The 24660-nt window shown below is 37.0% G+C and overlaps 2 long non-coding RNA genes across 2 annotated transcripts in view; both read right to left on the bottom strand.

Annotated features, from left to right (window-relative positions):
- Positions 1-24660, bottom strand: part of LOC137239250 (uncharacterized) — a 443310-nt gene that overhangs the window by 404635 nt on the left and 14015 nt on the right. The window lies entirely within an intron of this gene.
- Positions 2283-3282, bottom strand: LOC137241964 (uncharacterized). Its single transcript, XR_010950038.1, has 2 exons — positions 2818-3282; positions 2283-2745 (listed from the first exon to the last, which is right to left on the bottom strand). It is a non-coding gene; the product is annotated as an uncharacterized lncRNA (long non-coding RNA).

Here is a 24660-nt window from a genome sequence, read left to right as displayed (position 1 = left end):
GAAAAGCGCTACAGTGATCTGGCAGCATGTAGGATCTGTTTATTATTTCTATCTATGTTGTGGCTTTAAGATCCCCCTCTAAGCTGAGATAGGAATCAAGTAGTCTGTTGGCCATGTGATGGATGAGGCTATAGTACTATGGCCGTATGGTCTGCGCTCAAGCTGCCCGAGGCACTGAGCGTCGTTGCAGTTGTTAAATCTATGCTCAGGTTTACAGGTGGAATGTGCAGAATAGCATACAGTGCAACCGTCAGGGTTGTTATCAGGGCTAACGTTATGCTAAACATTGATAGCCTACATACCCCCTCTAATTTTTGAGGTAGGTTATCTTTTGTGTGGCTTTCCACCAAACAAGAACTCAATAGTAGAGGATAGACATTACAATCGCTGTAAATACACAATGAGAAAGAGAGGACGATAAATCGCACGTACTCCCCGACATTCTTTTACATGCACATAAAGTGCAGTCGAGGCCTTCTTCACCCTCTCCTTTATGTTGAGATACCTTACTGTCAGGGATGATTCCTAGATATTTTCTGCAAGGTCTCCTGTAGGATGACCCCATTCCGATTAAGTAAGCTCACAAAAATTATCAGTGTTAAATAAGTAACCGGTTCTTAAAAAGCTACTTTTTCGGGAAAGGTTACCGTTTCCAACGAAAACAACTGGCTTCAAGAAATTAAGCTGTTCCAAAAACCAACCAGTTTCAAAAAATATTAACTTCCAAGAAGTAACTAGTTCCAATAAAAGGGGAGCGGTTCCGGAAAAAACTGATTCCAATCAATTTATCGGTTCTAAAAACAATTAACGGTTCTGGATAACGATTAGCTGCAATTAAAATTAAAGCGATTGCGGAAGTAGTGTCTCCAAAAACTAACTAACTAACTAACTAATGGCACATTACTGCAATACCTGCCCTATCTACCCTTCCCCCATGTCTTAAAAGGTGGATCGCAAATTATCTGGGTGGTCGGCAGGCATCGGTGCAATTTAGAAACGAAACATCAAAACCAAGAAGAATTAAACAAGGGGTGCCACAGGGTGGTGTCCTATCCCCACTTTTGTTTAACTTCTACATATCAAAGCTAGCTTCGCCACCAAAAGGAGTTACTATCGTTTCCTAAGCCAATGACTGCACAATAATGGTCACAGGTCCAGGCCCACAGATCGATGAGCTTTGCCACAGAATAAACGGCTACCTCCCTGATCTCTTCAGTTTTTCCGCCACGCGAAACCTGGCGTTATCACCGACTAAAACCGCCGCGTCCTTATTTACAACATGGACGTCCCAAATGTCGACCATTTTGAACATTCACGTCGATGGCACTGCGCTACCGACTGTCCTACACCCCAAAATCTTGGGTGTGACGTTTGATCAGGATCTACATTTTGGTGAGCATGCAGCCGCAATTGTACCGAAAATCCAGAGCCGTAACAAAATCCTCAAATCTCTTGCTGCCAGTACTTGGAAAAGACAAAGAAACGCTCATTACCACTTACAAAGCAATTGGCCAGCCGATTGCAAGCTACGCGTCCCCTATATGGTCGCCAAGCCTAAAAACTACTCACTGGAAGAAGCTACATGGCTTCAGGGAGAGAAATGAGATGCTAACCAAACAGTTCCTATTGAATACCCAGAAACCTGAGCATCCCAACAGACATCTGATTGATAAGCCAACACCGCCCAGGGGCCTAAGGAGTCATCCTCGTAAGCATTATGAGGAAATACGACACCTGAGAACTCAGCCGTATGAAGCCAAAAAATACAAGCAGGTCCTCAGCGAACTCTACAAACAGGCGTCGGAACTTTATGCCAGAATTGCCCGGTGAATCCAGTACTGAAAGAACAGTACCCAAAACTTGTGGAAGAGGAACGCATATTCGCCAGGGTAACGCGAGTCACCCTAGCTCAACTTCGATCTGGATACTGTAACAAATTAAACCCTTACCTATCCAGAATCAACCCCGACGTACAAAACGTATGCCCCGCTTGCAATGTGTCCGCACATGACACCAACCATCTCTTTAATTGTAATGTGGAACCAACGCCTCTAACACCCCTCTCATTATGGTCCCCCCAGTTGGAACTGCAAGTTTCCTTGGACTCCCGTTTGAGGATATTGATGACAATTTGTGATCGGTCGCAGCTATTGGACCAACTACTACCACAGAATTCATTCCGCAATTTTGTTTTCATCTCATGATCTATTCAAACACGATTGATCTTTGAAGTTGTGATCAAAGTTTGGTCTAACAACTAAATTCATTTACATGCGTCACACTTTCATTGCATACAGTAAAAATATTTATTTGCTCACAATTACAACAATTTATTTTTACATTATACAAGAAAAAAAAATCATCATTTCGACTGCCGAGCGGAATACCACCATATTTCAACTGCTTTTTCGAAAACGCCCTATCTCAAAATGTTTCGAAATTCGGCGCTCAGTCGAGTTAGGGTGATATTCCAATCAGCAGTCAATTTATAATAACACAATTCAGTTACATATATTTTTCTATAAAGCTTTTAACTTTAAAATGTGTTACATCTATAAATAAAACCGGCATTCCGGCTTCCCACAAATTTTGTGCCACCGCACAAAGTCGTCCATCTCGAACGCCTGCTGCTCCAGAATCTCCATAATTCAAATCGTTCCCAGTAATTCCAGCAAATATGAGTGTTTCTGCTAAAGCATTCGGCGCTGGTATATTTACATTCCTACATTGTGCTATTTGCACGCGCTTAGTTTTGAGAAGAGGAGAAAAATCTTCAGTATTTAAATCTAACACACCCCCCCCCCCCCATCCACTAACTTGCATCGATAAGCCGGGTGCTAATGTACCTTCTTCGCACAATTTTATTGTTTTTACTGCAACATTGTCTTCAAAGGACTCTTTCACTATAACCATTGCTATATCCATATATCTCCTTTCACAATCATAATCAGGATGAACATATATTTCCTTCACAAATTGTCGTTGCCCTTTTTCTTTCTCTAAATGGGTTACACCAGCTAGAACGGTGATATGAATCGGAAGTCTATCTTTTACGCAATGCCCAACTGTAACCACCGATCTATAACTTACTAAGGATCCAACACATTTATAGAGATTACATTCAAGTATAGCCACTGTATGTGGGATTTCTGTTATGTCTATATCTTCCCCATTTATAATGCGGAACTGCGAATTCGTATGGCTTAAAACGCAGCAAATCAAGGCAAACAACACCGCCAATTGATTTCGAATATTCATTTTCATTTAAAACTTCTTCTATCACTTTTTAAGTATAAACTACACCGGGGTTAATTTTGTGGGCGCTATTTATACCTAATTGAGTTGTGTAAATAAGAAATGAGATTCCAGAAATTTGAAATAACAAAAATACATTTAAATTTAAGTTAAAGCTACACGTGGTCAATCTTGTTATACTCAGTGTGCTTTGCACTTAGATTATATTAACTTTGGTAACATAACGGGCATAAACAAATCGATATAAATATAGACTTCCATATATCAAAATGCGGAGGATGGAAAAGGCAATTGATTTAGCCATGTCCGTCCATCCGTCCGTCTATATGTCGGTGCACACGATAACTTGAGTAAATATTGAGAATAAAATATTGAAATTTGGTATATGGGTTCCTTGGCACTCATCTCCCATGGCTATTAATGAGGGAAATTGGATGGTAACCACGCCCACTTTTTACATATATATCATTTTGGAAAGCACATAAAACCTTATTATTGCACTGATATTAAGACTCTTGATTTTATTTTTTTTTTTAAGGGCGTGGCATCGCCCACTTGTGGTAAAATCAATTTTACAAATATTATCAATCATAATTCAAAAACCGTTAAAGCTATCATACCAAAATTCGACGAAGAGGTTGCCTTTACTATAAATAATGCTTCGAAAAAAAAAATGAACGAAATCGGTGAAGGACCATGCCTATTTTAATATAAAATATTTTTAAAAGTGTCGTGAACGAATAAAATAAGCTATGTCTGTGGACAAAAGGGCTTTATATCAATGGTGTTTAATTTTCCAAGTGAAATTATAATAAGAAAAAGGTTCCATTTTTGAAAATGGTCGTGGCCCGCCCCTTTTATGGCCACACAATTTTCTATGTTTCGGGAGCCATAACTCGAAGAAAAACTAAAGGATCGTAAGATTGGGTACACGTTTTTTCCATATAGCAGGAAAAATGGACGGGATCGGTTAAAAACCACGCCCTCTTTTATATGTAAGATGTTTGAAAGGATCGCAGACTAGAATAATAAACTATATCTTAGCGAAAAATTGTTTGTATCAATGATATCTCACTTATCAAGTTTTATTGTAAGAGGAAATTGGGAGATATTTTTTTTAATGGGCGGTGCCACGCCCCTATTCCGATCAAGCATTACAAAACATTTCTAGAGCCTAAAAAAACCCTCGTAACAAAACGCGAAAAAATTATTTATCTGAAATGAACTGAGTATATAATATTCGGTTACCCCCAAACTTAGACACTCTTACTTGTTTTTTGTTTGTTTTAATTAGCTGAACAAACAGATTTATTTAATGTATTTATTGATATTCTAGCGAAATGAAATGACGCATTTTGCTATACTTTTTCAAAACAATATTTCTTTGGAATTGTTTGTTTATTTATATGTGGGCGAGTCCCAAATAAGGTCCATCACGAACCGGAAATTAAAAGTGGGCAGAATTTATTCCTATTACTAAAATTTTTTTCTATTTATAAACTAAGAAAACGGAGGTTTTATAAATTGACCTTGCCCCTATCCTTATTATTTTCCTAGTAAGCAAACATCGACTTGAAATTAAAAAGGCTTTCAGATGTTAAATAGGTCTGTTTACTAAAATTTTTCCGGAAAGTTCTGGTAACATTTTTTATTGGTATCTAAAATTTGTCAACCCCTTACCTCTCTTACATTAGTTTTTCCATATATATTAGCCTATAACTGTATTTCTGTTAAGCCAACGTACAAAACTTATATGTGGCCAGAAAGAGAACATTTTGAGCTTTCAGGAGTGTATAAACTGTTAATTGATTATTGGAGATGTTAGAGAAATCTTATGACGAAAATTTAAATTGTTGTATCTCTTTTTTTAATTTATATATACAAAGGATTATCTGAGGAAAGGATAAAATCAGTTCTGGTTTCAACCAGATATGAATTTTAAGATTAATGTAGGCTTTATTGTTGTATTCAACAATTTCATATGTAGGCACAAAAGAAAGCAGTACAAACTACTTTGCATTTTTCTTGTGAATCTTATCTGCTTGAAAAAAATATATATATAATTGTCGACTAGAAATGGTTTAATGGGAATATCTTATCCAAATTTCAATGCATTTATTATATTCGTGAATTATTGAACGCAAAATTATATATGGCCTCTTTAAATTTTTGATTTAATTTGTACTTTTGTTCTATTTCTCCCCTAAAACTAACAATTAATGACCTAAAATTTTAACTAAGAATAAACAGGGGGAAAGTTATTTACCAGTATACATCTCCGCTTATGAAATGGAGGTTTTGGGCCCTTAGCACGGACTTTGAGGCTGTGTTCGAAATTCAAGCTATGCTGATTTTGTTTACTCTACTAGACCTAAGACTTGTAGTCTCGCAAAAAATATATTTTCAATGTCATAAAGTGTAATTCATAGAAAAAATTGTCGCGTCCGTAACCGTACTTACGCGCCCGTTACCAAGGAGTTTCCCATAAATATTTGCAAAGTGTGTTATGAAGTTGACATGTGTACAATGAATGTGTTTTTAATGAAAAGAACAAAGGGGGCACTTAATTAGTTTTATCTGTTTTCAAGTTGGTCGTACACTACTACAAAACCAGAGTTCGGAACAGTGCACTAAATTTTGAGCAACAACACTTACAACTTAAGTTCGCTGAGGTTGAAAAAAGGAATTGATTTAGCCAGATCCGTCGAGACGTCCGTCTGTCTGTCTGTGCACCCCATAACTTAAGCAAATATTGAGAATAAAATATTGAAGTTTGGTATATGGGTTCCTTGGCGCTCATCTCCCATCGCTATTAAAAATGAGGGAAATCGGATGGTAACCGCGCCCACTTTTTACGTATATAAAATTTTGGAAAGCACATAAAACCTGACTATAAGACTGATATTAAGACCTTTAATTTTTTTTTTTTGAAAATGGGCGTAGCACCGCCCACTTGTGATAAAATCAATTTTACAAATATTAAAAATCATAAATAAAAAACCGTTAAACATATCATTACAAAATTCGACATAGAGGTTGCCTTTACTATAAAGAATGCTTCGAAGAAACATTAACGAGATCGGGGAAGGTCCACGCCCATTTTTATATAAAAGATGTTTACAATTGTCGCATGCTCGAATAATAAGCTATATCTTAGCGAAAAATAGTTTAGTATCAATGATATTTCACTTACCAAGTTTTATTGTAACAGGAAATTAGGAGACATTTCTTTTAATGGACGTTGCCAAACCCCTACACCGATCAACCATTACAAAACTTTTCTAGAGCCTAAAAAAACCCTCGTAACAAAACGCGAAAAAATTATTTATCTGAAATGAACTGAGCATATAATATTCGGTTACACCCAAACTTAGACACTCTTACTTGTTTTTTGTTTGTTTTAATTAGCTGAACAAACAGATTTATTTAATGTATTTATTGATATTCTAGCGAAATGAAATGACGCATTTTGCTATACTTTTTCAAAACAATATTTCTTAGGAATTGTTTGTTTATTTATATGTGGGCAAAACTGGTCTGACTTTATTTCTATGACTTGGGATTAAATCTAAAATTTGTAAAGCCCATTACCTCTCTTCCATTAGTTTTTCCATATATATTGGCCTATAACTGTATTTCTGTTAAGCCAACGTACAAAACTTATATGTGGTCAGAAAGAGGACATTTTGCGCTTTCAGGAGTGTATAAACTGTTAATTGATTCTTGGGGATGTTAGAGAAATCTTACAAAATATGAAGAAAATTTAAATTGTTGTATCTCTTTTTTAATTTATATATACAAAGGATTATATGAGGGAAATCTAAAATCAGTTCTGATTTCAACAAGATATGAATTTTAAAGATTAATGTAGGCTTTATTTTTGTATTCAACAATTTCATATGAAGACACAAAAGAAAGCAATACAAACTAGTTTGAATTGTGAATCTTATCTGCTTGAAAAAAAATATATATATATATATATATATAATTGTCGACTAGAAATGGTTAAATGGGAATATCTTATCCAAATTTTAATGCATTTATTATATTCGTGAGTTTTTGAACGCAAAATTATATATGGCCTCTTTAAAGTTTTGATTTATTTTGTAATTTTATATACCAGTATCCGTCTCCGCTTATGGAAAGGGTGTTTTGGGCCCTTAGTCCGGATTTTGAGTGCGTATTCGAAATTCCAGCTATGCAGAACTGGATAACTCACAAAGAATATATTTACAATGTCATATAGCGTAAATCATTGAGAAAATATTGTCGCGTCTGTAACCGTTCTTAAGCTTATATCCAGCGCTTTGAAAAGATATATCAGATTTCGAAAAATTACGGACATTGGGTATTTATTTCACCATCTTCCTCTCATTTATGGAATGTCAAATCTCCCCTTAGCTTCTTTAAATTGTGCATACTTTCACAAGCATTAAAAATTACTTCTAATTCTTGTCGCGTCCGAACCTAATTATATATGGTCATATATACATATATATGAACTTATATTTTTGAGGTACCCACAATTGTTGCTTCAAATATTATAATATCCGCTCAGTCCGTTGCACATGTTCTCTTTTATTCAAGTTGAAATGAGTGCGAATGTCGTCCCCGTTAACAAGGACTTTCCCATAAATATTTGCAAAGTGTGTTATTAAGTTGACATGTGTACAATGAACGTATTTCTAATGAAAGAAACAAACTAAACTTAATTAGTTTTATCTGTTTTCAAGTTGGTAATATTCCATCGTACAATACTACAAAACCAGAGTTCGGAGCAGTGCACTAAATCCGTCCGTCTATCTGTCGGTGCACACGATAACTGGAGTAAATATTGAGAATAAAATATTGCAATTTGGTATACGGGTTCCTTGGCGCTCATCTCCTATCGCTATTAAAAATGAGCGAAATCGGATGGTAACCGCGCCCACTTTTTACGTATATTACATTTTGGAAAACACATAAAACCTGATTATTGGACTGAAATTAAGACTGGTGATTCTTTTTTGAAAATGGGCGTGGCATCACCCACCTGTGATAAAAACAATTTTACAAATATTATAAATCATAAATCAAAAACCGTTAAACATATCATAACAAAATTCGACATAGAGGTTGCCTTTACTATAAAGAATGCTTCGAAGAAACATTAACGAAATTGGGGAAGATCCACGCCCATTTTTATATAAAAGATGTTTAAAATTGTCGCAGACTCGAATAATAAGATATATATTAGCGAAAAATAGTTTTGTATCAATGATATTTCACTTACCAAGTTTTATTGTAGGAGGAAATTAGGAGACATTTTTTTAATGGGCGGTGCCACGCCCCTTTTCTGATCAAGCATTACAAAATATTTCTAGAGCCAAAAAAAAATAACATAATTCAAAAAAGTAATTCACCTGAAATGAACTGTAAAATTCAAAGTCACGCTGGGTATATAATGTTTAGATACCCTACTTGTTTTTTGTTTGTTTTAGTTAGTTGAACAAACAGATTTTGCTCTATCAAAATAGTAAAGCAAATGTGTTTATTGATATTGTAGCGAAATGAAATGACGCATTTTGCTATACCTTTTCAAAACAATATTTCCTTGGAATTGTTTGTTTATTTATATGTGGGCAAATCCCAAATAAGGTCCATCACGAACCGAAAATCAAAAGCGGTCCGACTTTATTCCTATCTCTTGAGATTAAAGGTCAAATATGTGTATGATGTGGAAATCAAATAGTTTATTCTTTCCCCTCATCCTGGGCAAAGAAACATAATTTCAAAGAAAGGCTTCATCGGTTTTGCAAATATGGATATTTTACTAACAAAATATAACGTCCTTTCATGCATTAGCATTTATTTAGCATTAAAAAAACTTTGGAAACGGAGGTTTTATAAATAGATCCTGCCCTTACCCTTATTATTCTCCTAGTAAGCAAAGGTCGATTTAAATTTAAAAAAGCTTTCAGATGTTAAATAGGTCTGATTACTAAAATTTTTCCGGAAAGTTCGGGTAACATTTTTTTGTTGGTGTCTAACGTTTGCAAAGTCCATTACCCCCCTTTTTTTAGTTGATCCATATATTGGCCTATAACTTTATTTTTGTTTAGCGAACAAACAAAATGTTGTCCGAAATGGCAGAGTATAAACTGGTAATTGATTCTTGGAGATGTTAGAAAAATCTTAAAAAATATGACGAAAATTTAAATTGTTGTATCTCTTTTCTAATTTATATATACAAAGGGTTATCTCAAATCAGTTCTGATTTCAATAAGATATGAATTTTAAAGATTAATATAGGCTTTATTGGTGTATTCAATAATTTCATATGAAGACACAAAATAAAGCAGAATAAACTAGCTTGCATTTTTCTTCTGAATTTGTCGACCATAAATTCTTAAATGGGAATATCTTATCAATTTATAGGTATTTATTATATTCGTGAATTATTGAACGGAAAATTTTATATGGCCTTTTTAAAGTTTTAATTTATTTTGTACTTATGTTCTATTTCTTCTATAAAACTAACATTTAATGACCTAGAAAATTATCGAAGAATAAACGGAGGGAAAGTTATATACAAGTATACGTCTCCGTTCATGGAAAGGGGTTTTGGGCACTTAGTCCGGAATTTGAGGGCGTATTCGAAATTCCAGGTATGCTGATTTTGTTTACTCTACTAGACCCAGAACTTGATGTCTCACAAAGAATATATTTTCAATGTCATATAGTGTAATTCATTGAGAAAATATTTTCGCGTCCGTAACCGTACTTAAGCTTATATCCAGCGTTTTAAAAATATATATCAGATTTCGAAAAATTACGGGCACTGGGATTTTATTTCACCATCTGTCTCTCATTTAAGTTTTGCATACTTTCACAAGCATTAAAAAATTTCTTCAATTATTGCCGCGTCCGAACCTCATCATATATGGTCATATATATATGGTCATATATATATATGGTCATATATATATACCCAATTGTTGCTTCAAATATTGTAATATCCGCTCAGTCCGCGGCACATGTTCTCTTTTATGCAAATTAAAGTGAGTGCGAATGCCGTCCCCGCTGCCAAGGAATTGCCCATAAAAATTTGCAAAGTGTGTTATTAAGTTGACATGTGTACAATGTATGTCTTTTTAATGAAAAGAACAAAGGGGACACTTAATTAGTTGTATTTGTTTTCAAGTTGGTATTATTCCATCGTACACAACTACAAAACCAGAGTTGGGAGCAGTGCACTAAATTTTGAGTAACAACACTTACAATTTAAATGGGCCGACATAATCAAGATCTTGCTTAAGTATTAATGAGACGTTAATTTTTTAGGAGGAGGATGAGGACTAGAAGCGGAGGATAAGCTCATTATACAAGAATCTGTGTTGAAAACCAAATACAAGCCTTGGCTTTTAGTTACGCATATTAATAGTTCCTTTCTTTATAGAATTTTGGTAAGCTCTGTGAAGTTGGCACCTACATGTGCGAGTAATTGAAAAACACAAATGTCATTCGTTGGTACATCGTTGTCCATGTTTGTCCAGGCAAAATTTTCGTTTGTCCACCTTTTGTTAAAAAGTTATTTAAAAAAAAAAATTGCGTGTGACGTTGGCTCCTCCATTTGCGAGTAATCAAAAACCCCAAATGTCCGTCGTTTGCACATCGTTTGTCCACGTTTGTCTAGGAAACATTTTCGCTTTTCCACCTTTTGTTAAAAAGTTATTTCAAAAACAAAAAATTGTGTGTGAAGTTGGCACCTCCATTTTCGAGTAATTAAAAAACCAGATGTCATTTGTTTGTCCATCGATCCTCCAGAGTTAGAAGAGCAAGCTGAATTTTATAACCCGTTACGTTAGAAAATGTTTTTCATATATTTCCACATAAAAAACACTAAATGCCGGTATTGAATTAAACATCATTTCATGAGCAGCAATTTTTTAGGTTTTTTCGAAAAAAATTATTTTGTTATAACTTTTTAACAAAGGGTGGACAATAGTAAATCTTTCCTGGAAAAACATGAAGAAACGATGAGCAAACGACGGACATATGATTTAGCACAATAAAGCGAAAAGAAAATTTTGGGGTCTTTTCGAAAAAAAAAAATATTTTTGTTATAACTTTTTAACAAAAGGTAGACAAACGAAAATTTTTCCTGGAGAAACATGGACAAGCGAATGACATATGGTTTTTAATTACTCGCAAATGGAGGTAGCAACTTCACACACGATTTTTTTTTTAATAACTTTTTAACAAAAGGTGGATAGGCGATAAGTGCTTAACGTGGGTACCTATCTTAGAAGACCTACCCCACGGTGTTAAACACAGATTAATGTCCGTTGATCTTCGGCCCAACAAGTTGGTACCAATCGGTGAGCTGGGTGTTCAAGTCGACCAGCCTTGGTTTGGCCGGGGAAGACTATCCACCCTCCCTTCCATTTCGGGTTAATGGCACCCGGTTGCATGGCAACTCCACCGCGAGTTCCGTTCTTGTCTCAGTGTCCCTCTTTCATTGATTTTATAATCTCGAGCATCTAATTGACAAGTCAATCAGATTGAGATTTGTGTTTTGTCGCAATTTAGGAATGTGACCAACCTTTTCTGTCCTGCAGTGTGACAACAATGTACAATACATTGTTGACGACGGAGCTGGTTTTGCTGGGATATTGCTTAAAGGCCGCACTACGTTGACAAACAATGTGAGCCTTATTGCGTTTCACTTTCGCTTCCATTTTCGCTACCATTATCTTCACTCCAATTTCCACTCCAATTACTGCACCAATTATGCTCCGTTTTACACTCCATTACAATTATAATCAAGGGATGTGATCAACCTTTTCCACACACAGACCTGTAAGTACCGAGTGCCTGCCTCAGCAATATCTTCGCATAGCAGTCGGCCACATTGCACTGATCTGACAACGTCAAATCTGCCACATTTTTTGGATGTAGCCATCCATTCTGCGAACGCCTCCTATTCGCAACGCAGTCTAAAGCAGCTTCAAATATCTCAAAAAACCAGATGAGCACCGGCCCGCTCGTACAATTATCGATTGTTTTCAGCTGACGATAGACATACGTTTCACCATCTCTCAACGGTTTACACTCCGGTTGCCACAATTATGGGATGTGACCAACTCTTTCGTCTGCCCCTCACGGTCAGTTTTTCAATGAAATTAGATATACTGTGACAAGCAAGAGACCGAATTCCCATGGGTTTGCACGCCCCAAGGGAAAACAAGTCTACTCAGAGCGTGTCATAAAGTGAACTCTTATTTGAAACCACAGCCACCGCGATGCTCCCACAAAGGGCCATCCCAGGACAGGAGATGAGGCCTGAATACAAGCATCGTACGATACAGTGCATCAGGTCACAACTGGCTTTTCCTGCTCCCGCGGTAGCAGTTTTTATAAAGACCATGCCTAGGGTCCCACAGGGTGATACCAGCGTCCACCCTGCTCCCTTTCGAGTAAAATCACCTTACTCATGGATTGGTTAGCCATGGTATTATGGTCGCCTTTTACGACCGGTATACTTACCGTGGGCATATTCTAACCCCTAACCCACAGGGGGAACAAAAGGTGGACAATCGAAAATGTTTCCTGGACAAACGTGGACAAACGATGGACAAACGAATGAGATATGGTTTTTTTAATTACTCGCACATGTAGGTGCCAACTTCACAGAGATATTTTGGTATGCTTCGATACCAACACTTTCTAGTATTATCCTGACTACCCTGTCAGTGGATTTTGTTCCCTTAGCACATGTACTCTTTACCGCTGGCTTACACCGAATCCATAGTCGTCTAAATTTGATATGTGGTCTATAGAGAGAAAGTGGTCTTGAACCGTTCTTTGCCTCCCTATCTCCGCTTGTTGTTGATTACCAAAGTATAATCTTATACGGTAATTTTAACGTTAATCTTCTTGTTCGTGACTCCAATACTTCTAGCTTGTTGAACAATTTGTCTGTGTTTGGTCTCTTTGTAGTAAATTCATCCATTCCCACAAGGTATTTCAACATAAATAAGCCAAGCTTATTGGACTATTTTATTGTCTCTGAACTTTCCTTTGTCTCTGCATTTGACCAATTTGCATTTATATCGGATCATGACTTAATATTCTGTACACTTGACCTAAATCTTGGACAATGTGAGTCTGAAGTCACGTTCTCATTTAGGGACTTTCGAAACATTGACGTGAACTTATTGGCTATGGATGTTAGCTCTGTGAACTGGCCCAATTGTTGGTATTTTAGTAGTGTTAATGATATGCTTGAGTTCCTCAATGAGAATCTGCTAAGTATTTTTAACAAGCATGTCCCCGAGCGATTTGGTAAGAAAAAATCATCGGTGTCGCCCTGGTTCACGCCTAGAGTGTTGGCAGCAATCAAGGCGCGTAACAAGGCTTTATCTAAATGGAAAGCAAAGCCTTACCAGTCTAACTGGAATTCGTTGAAAGCCGCGAGGAACAGAGCAACTTCCGTTATCAGATGTGAAAAGCGTAATTTTTATGTTGCCAAGCTTGACCCCTCCCTGCCTCCTAATGTTTTATGGCGTAACCTTAAACGCCTGCGTGTATGTGGTAGTGACAATGATGAAGCTTACACACTAGATCCTGACCTGCTTAATGAATCCTTTGTTATCTGCCCTACACCCGGCGATCACCGTGCGTTAAACCACCCTGATAACGCCTGTTATTCCATTAATACGTTTGAATTTGAAGCTGTATCGTACTTGGACGTCATAAAGTGTATATCAAAAATTAAATCGAATGGAACTGGTGTGGAAGGGATTCCCATAAGATTTATAAAAATGGTGTTACCATTCATCTTTGGAGCCGTAACTTCCCTAATCAATGGAAGATTGCATCAGTTCGACCCATTGCAAAGAAGAAGTATGCCGGCACTCCTTCTGAGTTCCGTCCTATTAGTATACTACCTGCCCTGTCCAAAGCATTTGAGGCATTAATAGCCGAACAAATCTCAAACCACGTGCATAGATATCAACTTCTGTCACCTTTGCAGTCTGGATTTAGGGCTAATCATGGATGTGCAACAGCTATGCTTAAGATCCTCGACGATATTCGTAGTCACTTCGATGAAAACTTACTAACTTTGCTGTGTCTGCTTGACTTTTCCAAGGCATTTGACTCAGTTGACCACGATTTGCTCTGCGCTAAGCTGAAGTCCTACTTTTGTTCATTTCATTAGCGTTAATTAAAAGTTATTTAGCCAACCGATACCAACGGGTAATTATTGGGTCCCAAATGTCACGACTTAGTGCAGTAGTCTGCGGTGTGCCTCAGGGGTCAATTCTTGGGCCGTTGCTGTTTAGCTTATTTATCCACGACATTTTTACAGTCTGTAAATTTGTTACTATGCACGCTTATGCAGACGATGTTCAGCTTTACCTTTCTAGTCGTACTGATGACGTCGATGATCTCGGTTCTAAACTTAACGCTGACATCTCAGAAATTTTCCATTGGGCTAATCACAACGGGCTTCGCTTTAACGCAAATAAAACTTACGTCTTACCTATATCAAAGAAAAAGTTGGCTGAGACGGGTATTCCGCCGATTTGTATTGGTACCGACCAAATTAAACTGGTCAGTAAAATTACAAACCTTGGCTTTGTAGTCAACTCCAGTTTGACTTGTGTTGACCACGTTAACCAGGCTATAGGAAGGGTGTATGGCACACTGCGAAATCTGAGGCTATCGGCGATGTTTACTCCTCGTAACATCCGCCATAAATTGGCTATCCAATTAATTTTACCTTATTTGACATCTTCCGAGTTGATATATAATAAGCTAGACTCGCACTCGGCTCATCGGTTAGACGTGGCCTTTAACCATATAATACGCTATATGTATGGGCTTTCGAAGTTCGACCACATATCCCGTTGGAAATCTAGCCTTCTGGGATGTCAAATATCCGACTATCTCAAAGCCAGGAGCTGCATTTTACTTTTCCGACTCATGCTCACTAAGACGCCCTTATTTTATAATATAAAAGCTTTCTTTCACAAGATCCGCTCGTTCAAACGACCTTATAGTACCCACATTTAAATCTGTTGCGTCGACTAGACTATTCTTCGTGAACACTATACGCACCTGGAATTCTATTCCCAATGCTATAAGAAATAGTATAAGTAGGAGCAACTATAAGAATGTTATCTATAACTATTTTTCTGATAATAGTATGTAGACTGACCGTGTATTTGATCACGATACTAGAATAAATTACAAATTAGCTTTTATGGATAGGCTTATATATATCTGTTTATATCAGTATCATGTAACTGTTTATTTTCTTTTTGTACTACTACTTATAACTATCTTTCCTTTCATGTTGTACTATAAAAGACCTCAAATCTTATTGTACTAATAATTTGATCATTAAATAAATACATACATACATACATACATCCTTTTTCAAATAAGGGGAAATCACCATGTAGGAAAATGAACCAAGGGTAACCCTGGAATGTGGTTGTATGACACGTGTATCAAATGGAAGGTATTAAAGAGTATTTTAAGAGAGAGTAGGCCATAGTTCTATGGATGGACGCCATTTAGGGATATCGCCATAAAGGTGGACCAGGGCATACTCTAGAATTTGTTTGTACGATATGGGTATCAAATGAAAAGTGTTAATAAGTATTTTAAAAGGGAGTTGGCCTTAGTTCTATAGGTGGACGCCTTAATTTGTTTGTACGATATGGGTATCAAACGAAAGGTGATAATGAGTATTTTAAAAGGGAGTGAGCCTTAGTTCCATAGGTGGACGCCAGATATCGACCAAAATGTGGACCAGGGTGACCCAGAACATCATCTGTTGGATACCGCTAATTTATTTTTATATGTAATACCTGTCAAGATTTCAAGGGTTTTTTATTTCGCCCTGCAGAACCTTTTCATTTTCTTCTACTTAATATGGTAGGTGTCACACCCATTTTACAAAGTTTTTTTCTAAAGTTATATTTTGCGTCAATAGACCAATCAAATTACCATGTTTCATCCCTTTTTTCGTATTTGGTATATTATTATGGCATTTTTTTCATTTTTAGTAATTTTCGATATCGAAAAAGTGGGCGTGGTCATAGTCGGATTTCGGCCATTTTTACACCAATATAAAGTGAGTTCAGATAAGTACGTGAACTGAGTTTAGTAAAGATATATCGATTTTTGCTCAAGTTATCGTATTAACGGCCGAGTGGAAGGACAGACGGCCGACTGTGTATAAAAATTGGGCGTGGCTTCAACCCATTTCGCCAATTTTCACAGGAAACAGTTATCGTCATAGAAGCTATGCCCTTACCAAATTTCACAAGGATTGGTAAATTTTTGTTCGACTTATGGCATTAAAAGTATTCTAGACAAATTAAATTAAAAAGGGCGGAGGCATACCCATTTTGAAATTGTCTTTTATGTTTTTATTTGGCTGCACCATATCATTACTGAAGTTGAATGTTGACATTATTTACTTATCTAATATATGAAATTCTTCTGTCACGGTTTTAGAGGCTTAACTCCTCCGAAACGGCTGAACCGATTCTCATGAAATTTTGTGAGCATATTGGGTAGGTCTGAGAATCGGCCAACGTCTACCTTTTTTCGCTACGTGCCTAGGGTCTTTAGATCAAAACGTGGAGCCGGGTACCCTTAGAATGTGTTTAAACAATATGGATATCAAATGAAAGCCGTTGATGAGTGCTATAGTACAGGATAATTTTCATACCCTTGGGTGACCAGGGTCTCGAGATATAGGCCAAACCATGGACCCGGATACCCCTAGAATGTGTGTGTATTATGGATATCAAATGAAAGCTGTTGCTGAGAGCTCTAAAGTGCATTGTGAGATTCGATTTAGTCGCATCAACCTGGCAAAACTGATAAATATGCATGCGAAGCCGAAATAAAGACAAGAATTAATAATACCCACATACCTATTTACATTCGTCCTATTCGATTTGCCTGAAATTTCGTATATAAATTTGCCTATATTAGTATTTACGATGCTTTTTTCCGGGAAGTATACCAGAGACGGAGTGGGACTGGGACTGAGACTCGGAATGGGACTGAACCAAAATACATACCACCCTCTGGGACTGGCAATAAGAGATGAAGAAGAAGGAGAAAAACTTGGGAGAAGAGAAAGGGAGAAGGAGACTGAGAAAGAGATAGAATGAGACGAAGATGGAGATGAAGGGAAAAAGATGGAGTGAATAAAAGTATTAAGAAAAAGTGAAGAGGGGGAGGGCAGAGTTAGACGGAAAAAGCTTATTAAAATGTATGCAGATAGGCCAAATTTAGGGCAGAACAACGTCTGCCGGTTCTGCTAGTATACTGTAAAGATATTAAATTTTTATTCGGTTTTTCGGAATTTTCGATATCGAAAAAGTGGGCGTGGTTATAGTCAGATTTCGTTAATTGTAAATGGTGATCTGAGATGAGTGCCCAGGAACTAACATACCAAATTTCATTAAGATACCTCAAAATTTACTTAAGTTGGCTGAATGAATTTCTTTTTTCGCCCAGACCATTTTGATATAAAGAAGTCTATATCTATCTCGATTAGTTTATGCAGTTACGGAGTACCGTTATGCGAATAAAATTAATATACCATGTGAGCTGTGCTCAGCTGAGTATAAAAATTTAAACGTGGGAATTATGTACTATTTATGTGCTCGAAGATGAGCTACGGTTTGCCCAGAAAAACAAAGGGAGTGGCAAAGGGGAGCGGAGGATATAGCCCAAACGACAGAATTGAAACGGGATATGTGCAACATTTTGTGCTTTTTATGTGCTGGACGTCCAGCTGGACCCCCATTTTGAGACTAAGAAATAAGTACTGAAGTTTCGACCATTACCACATAAATAGCACATAATTCCTGGCGAATTCAGCGTAGGGGGGTTCAGCTTGACGCACCTGGAAATTGCGAAAGCCGGAACATAGCACCGCTTTTTAAATTCCAAAAATATTACATTTAATTTTGCGGCGCTCGAGCAGGGACTCTAATACATACAGGAAACAGGATGCAATATATTTTGGTGATCATGTGGAAATAGACGTGAACCAAATAGATAACGAATCCTAGGCTTTTCGAAGTTTTAAAAATTTCACGTCACTTAATATTCAAGTGGTACTCTTGGCAATACCGAACTGGTGGCTCTAACGTCATATTATATATCATTTTTTATTCATTTAGTAAACTTTAAATTATATTATCTACTACATTCGAACTATAATATTTTTTTCTATTACAATAATTTTTTAAAGATTTCTTATCCGTTTGAATTTAATTCCATTTTTATTCACAATAAGTCTTACTTAAATCCATGTTCTTCTAGATACGAAGCAATAACGTTGATTCTCGAAATACACACAAGTACTTCATCAACAATTCACTTAATGTCTTTAGGAGTACTTTAGAGTAAGCACACAAGCTTGGTTGTCGTATTGTGTGGTCTGACACAAGCGCGTTAATTCACATTAATACCTTTGCATATACGTACATGTACATAAATAAATATCTGTTTTCTTGTCATAGATTAGAGTGCACATGCATCTAAATAGCAAACGTAAGACAAGGTTCAGACTAGCATGATACAATTACAATTTACGCATAATGCTACATTTACATGTATTTCCGAAATTACTTATTTGGCCTGCAAATGCGATCCTCTCATATGATCCCCACCTGTGGCGGATCCAGGACAAAACAACAAGGGAAACGTATAGCAGACCATTATTTTTTAGGGGTAAATTTATTAATTGTACAGGTATAAAGGAATCGAGATAGATATAGACTTCCATATGTCAAAAGCATCAGTATCGAAAAAAAATTTGATTGAGCCATGTCCGTCCGACCGTCCGTCCGTCTGTCCGTTAACACGATAACTTGAGTAAATTTTGAGGTATCTTGATGAAATTTGGTATGTAGATTCCTGGGCGCTCCGAAAAAATGCGATAATTCATTGTCAAAGACGGATAAAGCGATGAAACTTGGTAGGTGGGTTTACCTTATGACGCAGAATAGAAAAGTGGTAAGTTTTTGGACAATGGGAGTGGCACCGCCCACTTTTAAAAGAAGGTAATTTAAAAGTTTTGCAAGCTGTAATTTGGCAGTCGTTGAAGATATCATGATGAAATTTGGCAGAAACGTTACTACTATTACTATATATGTGCTGAATAAAAATGAGCAAAATCGGATGAAGAACACGCCCACTTTTTAAAAAAAAAAATTTTTTTAAGTCAAATTTTAACAAAAAATTTAATATCTTTACTGTATATAAGTAAATTGTGTCAAAATTCAACTCCAGTAATGATGTGGTGCAACAAAATACAAAAATAAAAGAAAATTTCAAAATGAGCGTGGGTCCGCCCATTTTCATTTAGTTTGTCTAAAATACTTTTAATGCCATAAGTCGAACAAAGATTTACCAATCCTTCTGAAATTTGGTAGGGGAATAGACTCTATGACGGTAACTGTTTTCTGTGAAAATGGGCGAAATCGGTTTAAGCCACGCCCAGTTTTTAAACACAGTCCACCGCCTGTCCTCCCGCTCGGCCTTTAACACGATAACTTGAGCAAAAACCGATATATCTTTACTAAACTTAGTCCACGTACTTATTCGAACTCACTTTATCTTGGTATAAAAAATTGCCGAAATCCGACTATAACCACGCCCAGGTTTTCGATATCGAAAATTACGAAAAATGAAAAAAATGCCATAATTCTAAACCAAATACGAAAAAAAGGACATGGTAATTTGCTTGGTTTATTGACGCAAAATATAACTTTAGAAAAAACTTTGTAAAATGGGTGTGACACCTACCATATTAAATAGAAAAAAATGAAAAAGTTCTGCAGGGCGAAATCAACAGCCCTTGGAATTTTGGCAGGAATATTGTTCGTGGTATTGCATATATAAATAAATTAGCAGTACCCGACAGATGATTTTCTGGATCACCCTGGTCCACATTTTGGTCGATACCGCGAAAACGCCTTCACATATACATCTAAGGGCCACTCGCTTTTAAAACCCTCATTAATACCTTTAATTTGATACCCATATCGCACAAACACATTATAGAGTCACCCCTGGTCCACCTTTATGGCGATATATTGAAAAGGCGTCCACATATAGAAATAAGGCCCACTCCCTTTTAAAATACTCATTACTACTTTTCATTTGATACCCATATCGTACAAACATTCTAGAGTCACCCCTGACCCACCTTAATGGCGATTTCTCGAAAAGGCGTCCACCTATAGACCTAAGGCCCACTCCCTCTTAAAATGCTCAGTAACACATTTCGTTTGATACCCATATCGTACAAACATTCTAGAGTCACCCTTGGTCCACCTTAATGGCGAATTCTCGAAAAGGCGTCCACCTATACACCGAAGGCCCACTCGCTTTTAAAATTTTCACCAACACTTTTCATTTGATTCCCATATCGTACAAACCCATTCTAGAGTCACCCCTGGTCCACCTTTATGGCGATATCTGGAAAAATCGTCCACCTATAGAACTAAGGATCACTCCCTTTTAAAATACTCATTACCACCTTTCATTTGATACCCATATCGTACAAACACATTCTAGAGTCACCCCTGGTCCACCTTTATGGCGATATCTCGAAAAGGCGTCCACCTATAGAAATAAGGATCACTCCCTTTTAAAATACTCATTACCACCTTTCATTTGATACCCATATCGTACAAACACATTCTAGAGTCACCCCTGGTCCACCTTTATGGCGATATCTCGAAAAGGGGCCCACCTATAGAAATAAGGATCACTCCCTTTTAAAATACTCATTACCATCTTTCATTTGATACCCATATCGTACAAACACATTCTAGAGTCACCCCTGGTCCACCTTTATGGCGATATCTCGAAAAGGCGCCCACCTATAGAAATAAGGATCACTCCCTTTTAAAATACTCATTACCACCTTTCATTTGATACCCATATCGTACAAACATATTATAGAGTCACCCCTGGCCCACCTTAATGGCGATATCTCGAAAAGGCGTCCACCTATAGACCTAAGGCCCACTCCCTCTTAAAATGCTCAGTAAAACCTTTCGTTTGATACCCATATCGTTCAAACATTCTAGAGTCACCCTTGGTCCACCTTAATGGCGAATCCTCGAAAAGGCGTCCACCTATACACCGAAGGCCCACTCGCTTTTAAAATTTTCACCAACACTTTTCTTTTGATACCCATGTCGTACAAACACATTCTAGAGTCACCCCTGGTACACCTTTATGGCGATATCTCGAAAAGGCGCCCACCTATAGAAATAAGGATCACTCCCTTTTAAAATACTCATTACCACCTTTCATTTGATACCCATATCGTACAAACACATTCTAGAGTCACTCCTGGCCCACCTTTATGGCGATATCTCGAAAAGGCGTCCACCTATAGAAATAAGGATCACTCCTTTTTAAAATACTCATTACCACCTTTTATTTGATACCCTTATCGTACAAACACATTCTAGAGTCACCCCTGGCCCACCTTTATGGCGATATCTCGAAAAGGCGTCCACCTATAGAAATAAGGATCACTCCCTTTTAAAATACTCATTACCACCTTTCATTTGATACCCATATCGTACAAACACATTCTAGAGTCACCCCTGGCCCACCTTAATGGCGATATCTCGAAAAGGCGTCCACCTATAGACCTAAGGCCCACTCCCTCTTAAAATGCTCAGTAAAACCTTTCGTTTGATACCCATATCGTAAAAGCACATTCTAGAGTCACCCCTGGTCCACCTTTATGGCGATATCTCGAAAAGGCGTTCACCTATAGAACTAAAGCCCATTCCCTTTTAAAATACTCATTAACACCTTTCATGTGATACCCATGTCTTGCAAACACATTCTAGAGTCACCCCTGGCCCACCTTAATGGCGATATCTCGAAAAGGCGTCCGCCTATAGACCTAAGGCCCACTCCCTCTTAAAATGCTCAGTAACACCTTTCATTTGATACCCATATCGTACAAGCACATTCTAGAGTCACCCCTGGTCCACCTTTATGGCGATATCTCGAAAAGGCGTTCACTTATAGAACTAAAGCCCATTCCCTTTTAAAATACTCATTAACACCTTTCATTTGATACCCATGTCGTGCAAACACATTCTAGAGTCACCCCTGGTCCACCTTAATGGCGATATCTCGAAAAGGCGTCCGCCTATAGACCTAAGACCCACTCCATCTTAAAATGCTCAGTAACACCTTTCGTTTGATACCCATATCGTTCAAACATTCTAGAGTCACCCTTGGTCCACCTTAATGGCGAATTCTCGAAAAGGCGTTCACCTATAGAACTAAAGCCCATTTCCTTTTAAAATACTCATTAACACCTTTCATTTGATACCCATGTCGTGCAAACACATTCCCGAGATACCCTAGGTGCATTTTCCTACATGGTGATTTTTCCTTATTTTGTCTCCATAGCTCTCAACTGAGTATGTAATGTTCGGTTACACCCGAACTTAGCCTTCCTTACTTGTTTACATATCTTTCAATTATATGATCAATATCAATCTCAATATCGAAATGAGTGTTTAAAGGTGCAAGACCAGTGAGTTTCTTCTCGGACATTGTGGACCGTCACCACGTTTTCAACCGGCGAAGTGTCGAAAAACTGCTTTCAGCACAAGCATTGCTAGCTGGAAGCGTGGCCAGAATTTTGATAAGAGCATTTATTGATGGAAACGCATATTCATTGCAATCATTTAAAACTTTTTCAGGTGATAGTGGAATTGATATTATGTGTTGCTTATCGGACCAGCGTTCTGACCACACTTCGTACTCTCCATCTAGATTAATTTTATTTCCTCCAATAAGAGATGCGTATCCTTTACCAAGATCTTGGACAAGCTCTTAAGATTCGCCCCCCCCCCCCCCTCAAACCCGCTACTGATCCACACACACTTTTGAAATTTCCTAAAAGAAACCTCTCAAGAACGTAATGTTTTAACGTAATTTTCGCGAGCTATGTACTGAATAATTTCGGAACACAATAAGCTGTCATGTGGACTATAGTTAAAACTATATTTACACTTATGTTCTTAGTTCCTAGACGGCGTTCATACCTGGTTCAGTTGGTCGTTAGCCGGCAATATTTTACGTGTATTTTGAGTTGCGATTTGATAAAATTTTGAAAGCAAAATACACTTAAAAAAACAATCAGCTACCGACTGATCAATTTACGATCCTAGTATAAGCATCGCTATCGTTAGAATATTTACAAATATATCAAATATAAACGCTCTTGGCAATTTCTATTCAACTAAGTAATTTGTGTTTTAGTTTGAACATAGCTTAAGTAAGTAGCTACATTTTCATATTACATATTCCGCAACTATATGTACGACTATCCGAGAAAGCTATATACTCGTACGTTAATCTTGTTATTTTCTGAGAATTTATGCACATAACAATTATTTTGCTTTTGCTTTAATTGAAGCGAAATAAGGGGTAAGTATTCCTGCACATGTTAGATTGGTATAAGTAATACAGTTGTTTAAACTATATAAAAAGGAATATATTATTTCAGAAAATACATATTTAAAAAAATTTTAATGGCGTCTTCACGGCAGCAGCAGATAAGTTTTCACTTGGAAGCTTTTCATGGCAAAAATACACGTCGCAGTGTTTGCTAAATCACTACCGACGACCCGCTTAGGAAAACTGTATTCCATTTAAAAAAAAATGTCAGCAGTGTTCCCAAAATATATCTATGGCTACAAGTCATAACAGCCAAAGTTGAAATGATTTCCAGAAGAGCGTGTTGAATGTTCAAAACATTACGTGTTGGTTACACGGAAATTGAGATGAACTTGAACTTTTCGCACTAAATATTAGTAAATAAGTTCAATTTTGGTTTATTTTATCGATATTCAAAAGAAAATTAATAGGCCAGCCTTTTGAGCGTTTTACCTTGCAATTTGAGATAAGGAACTGTAATTGTGTGTGCCTTTGTTTTGGCATTGTTTTTTTTTTTTTAATTATATAGATTTCACGATTTATATGCCTCTAGTACGTGTTATTTTATTTTCATAATGAAAGTGGGGATTACTTATTTACGGTTCTTGCGATTTTCTTCAGAGTTCAGGTTTCGCCTTGCATAGGAAACATGTACACCTAATTTCGTCAATGTACCTTTAACCGTTCTCAATAGATCGCTACCGAGAACTCATAAAAAGCTATTCAAACTAGTAGACGTTGTTACGTTATAGTTTTGAGTTTTTTGCAGATTTAATAGGCTGTACGTTGACAACCCTGAAGTTTTTCAGGTCAGCCACCAGGCATGGGAATCCTTATAACCGTTGTACCAGTGATAATCCCCGCCTATACACATTTTTTGCATTTTTAACA

This window comes from Eurosta solidaginis, chromosome 2, assembly GCF_040869045.1.
Source record: "Eurosta solidaginis isolate ZX-2024a chromosome 2, ASM4086904v1, whole genome shotgun sequence".
Lineage (NCBI taxonomy): Eukaryota > Metazoa > Arthropoda > Insecta > Diptera > Tephritidae > Eurosta > Eurosta solidaginis.
This window is presented reverse-complemented; position numbering and strand designations above follow the sequence as displayed.